The sequence below is a fragment of the Sinocyclocheilus rhinocerous genome, unplaced genomic scaffold, assembly GCF_001515625.1.
Source record: "Sinocyclocheilus rhinocerous isolate Xijiao unplaced genomic scaffold, SAMN03320098_v1.1 scaffold168, whole genome shotgun sequence".
NCBI lineage: Eukaryota > Metazoa > Chordata > Actinopteri > Cypriniformes > Cyprinidae > Sinocyclocheilus > Sinocyclocheilus rhinocerous.
This window is the reverse complement of record NW_015635532.1, coordinates 816224-819842: the sequence shown is the minus strand read 5'-3', so window position 1 is coordinate 819842 and position 3619 is coordinate 816224. Positions and strand designations below refer to the sequence as shown.

Here is a 3619-nt window from a genome sequence, read left to right as displayed (position 1 = left end):
AGGGCTGGGTTCCATATGTAGAGACCTAAGTGGATCCCATATGTGCAAAGTCCACGGTATGACCTCAGAGCCCGTGTTTCTCCGAAATTCCTCGTATGTGAAAACATACCTGGCAATAAAGCTCATTCTTCTTCTTCATAGTTGTGTCCAATGTTTCTATATTTTTCATGTACATATTATAATGGCTTTCTTTATGCTGTAGACCATGAATAGCAATAGATTTACAGTTGAGATGATAAACCTTTTGAGCATAAATGTGTTCCCTTCAGAGATTAATTCATATAAAAACTTGAATTAGTGAGAATGTGAGTGTTAATTAGTGAGAATGAGAAAGCACCACAAGCACTTAGGGTCATTTACTGTAATGATCTTTCGGCGTTATATCCTCTAATATTTTTTTTAATCTAGAACCAAACAGGCTTTGTTCAAACCCTTCCTGTGTGCGTTGCTTCTCTGTGAAGACACTAATAAGTGCCATTAAGAGCTGCAGATGACGTGGTTATTTTAAAAACAGAAGCAGAAACACAGTGAGCAGCAAAATAGATTGATACTTTTGCTAAAACACTGCAGAAAACCACAATGCTGCAAATATAGTTATTTTTACCTACTGGCCATTCAAACCAGGTTTGAGACAATACTTTTTTTCATCTACATTTAGCATTATTAATCTGTATGTTAAGAGCATTTTAAAAAATAAACATATAATTGTTAAAATTGTGGAAATTATTTGTAGATGGCAAGGAAAAGCAACATAAACACTGAAATTACTAGTTAACTTTGTTTTCTGCTCTTGATGAGAGCATTTTGATTGTTTGTTTTAAGCAAAATCTAAAAATGATCCAGACTTCAAGAGGAAAACTCCGAACCCCCATACAGTATCTTTTCTGTCACATGGCCTTCTGCTTTGAATATGTATCTAAACGTAAAATTAAAAAAAAAAAATAATAATAATAGCTTGATAAAACATCTAATCTTATCTTTCAATATTCACACTGAAAAAAATAACTTGTAGGATTTACTTGATAAAATTTTCGTAGCAATTTACACTAACACATTTTAAGTAAATTTTACTGCTACTGCTCTGTACAATTTACCTGTTATTGTTGAGTAAAATCTACTTACTATTGAACTTAACATTCATAAAGAAATTAAGTAAATATTACATAATTATATTTAATTTCGCATATAGAATTAAGTAAAATGTACTTACCTACGTTAAGTAAATTTAACAAAGAAAATAAGTAACTAGCTTGGCCAATAAAAGTTTAAGTAATTTTTACTTGGCAATACTTTGATTTTACTCAATATAGCACTGAATTAAACCATGCTTTCAAAAGTGTATGTGTTACTCAGAAACATCTAATAATAGTAAATAATACAATATAGATATCATGGACACACCATATCTACATAATTAGTAATGCGGCACTCCTACAACATATCCTACAACAGAAAAACAGTAAATTAGTCTATACATTTACGCACCTAAGGATTATATCAATCAAAAAAAGTAACTGCGTGTACGTCCTCTACTTGGGTCCTTCTCATAAATAAGTGGCATTTAAAACAATAAACATATAATACGCAATGTTGCTTAATATTTAATTACAGCTTTAGATGCATGCTATTTTCATTTGCTACAAGCAGGATACACAAGAAGCACGTTCAGCTTGGACACGCAGACAGTTGTCGTGGTAATAAACACCGTAAACAGCAACCGTTCGCATGTCAGCGCATATCTCGTATATGAAAAGCATTTTAGAGAGCCCTTGGCTTTTGGGGGCCCAAGGCAGTCACCTAACTTTGCCTAATGGATAAGTCCGCCTCTGATTGAGGGTTTTAGATTTAGCTCACTTCTGGGAACTGGAGAGCAATTTGCGCTCAAATTTTATAGCAAAGTAAACGCACACACACATAGAGCAACCATTAAAAAGGATGCTGATCTAACAAATTAGGTTTAGAAACATTTTTCTAAATCATCAGGGAAATCAAAAAGCTCAAATGAGCAGAATGATTCGTTTTCTAAGTCATTTTAGTATTCAGTTTCTGTTGTTTCTTTCGTTACCTGTAGTGATAATTAATTATGCACAATCACAATGTCATTCTGTTTTTACCTCATTTCAGAGTATTCAGTGTTTGAATGACTCTGATCACATTAGTGGCTGCAACCATGATATGCAAATGAGGGCTCGACAATAAGGACTGCCCGATGGCCCAGGGACAGCGTGAAAGACGCTGTAATCATTTGTATTTTCTACATTTCTTTGTAGGAAACCACACACATACACACACAAACAATATTTTGAAACAGCATCCCAAGCTTGTAACGCACATGATATCAGTCACAGCATATGCTACATGACTAATAAAAATCACAAACAAATTATATATAATTTTAATTCAATCGAATGAGGAAAATAAAGTGAGTTGAATCCAAACAGCTCTAAAAGATTTTAGAATAGTTCTCTGCATCCTTCTGAAGCCGCGCCGCCTGTGTTTGCGGTGTTGCTTTAGCCATTTAAACAAAATGTTTAGCGTACGGTCTCTGGAAAAAAATCAACAGTGATTGATTAGCCTATATTTATTTATTGTAGACGTTATTACTAAGTGAAGCAAAAATCACTGAATTAGCCTGTCCACAACATACAGTAGCACACGGTTTATCTGTTGATCAGATGCGCGTCAAAGTTGCGTTATACTATAGCAACAGTGGACTCATAACACATTGTGTTTGATGAGAAAAGTAAGTCGTTATCACGAGAAAACAAGAAAGAAAAATAAGTATATTCCAATGCATCTCATGACTTCCATAGGTGGAGTACAGATGAACCGGTCGACTGGCCATTTTTTGTTTTATTTCAGCCAATCTCTGTTCTGGGCTTCCACACAAACTGCACTGCAACCATTTTCCAAAATGTCATTTGTATTAAAATATTACAAAGTGTGTAATCGGCCATTAACAGAGGCCAGAGGCGCTGAAGACGAACGCAAAGAGGAGAAAATACTGTAACAGACAGAGCAAACTCACTGTTCACGATGCGTGAAATGTTGGAAGAAAATCCTAAATATTGAATTGGGGGTTTATATGAATGCATGTCTGAGTGGAACAGAATGTATTCAGAAAAGTTTAGATGGTATTTTGTTTTCATCTTGCCTCTGTAAAAATGCATATTAAAGTAGTGTTTATAAGTGCAGCACTGCTTTGTTTACCGCAGTAACCAAGAAAATGCTGTGCTGCTGTTCCAGAAGCGCCACCTGCTGTCAGAGAGTGAATTTGCATCTCATTCAGTCCGTCTGCTGTTTTTCCTATTTTTGTTCTATATATTGATTTGTGCTATTGTTTGTAATTTGTTCATTTGTTCTTATTTAGTTTCACTTGTCTTAAATAATGTTTAAACTTTATATTTGTTAGGCTAGTAGTTTTTGCTGTGGTATTGAAATTGGAATCAACAATTGTAAAATTTATTAGAATAAAAGATAACATGGGCCAAAAACAATGATAACAGCAACTATAACAACATGTATTATTTTAATATTCAATATTATTATTTTTATATATATATATATAATTATTATTATAAAATAACAAACAAAAACTAAAAATTACTAATTATATATA

General features: G+C 33.4%; 1 protein-coding gene across 3 annotated transcripts in view; it reads left to right on the top strand.

The window, feature by feature from the left end:
* The window catches only part of LOC107747099 (testican-1-like), a 284652-nt gene that overhangs the window by 161194 nt on the left and 119839 nt on the right, over positions 1-3619 (top strand). The window lies entirely within an intron of this gene.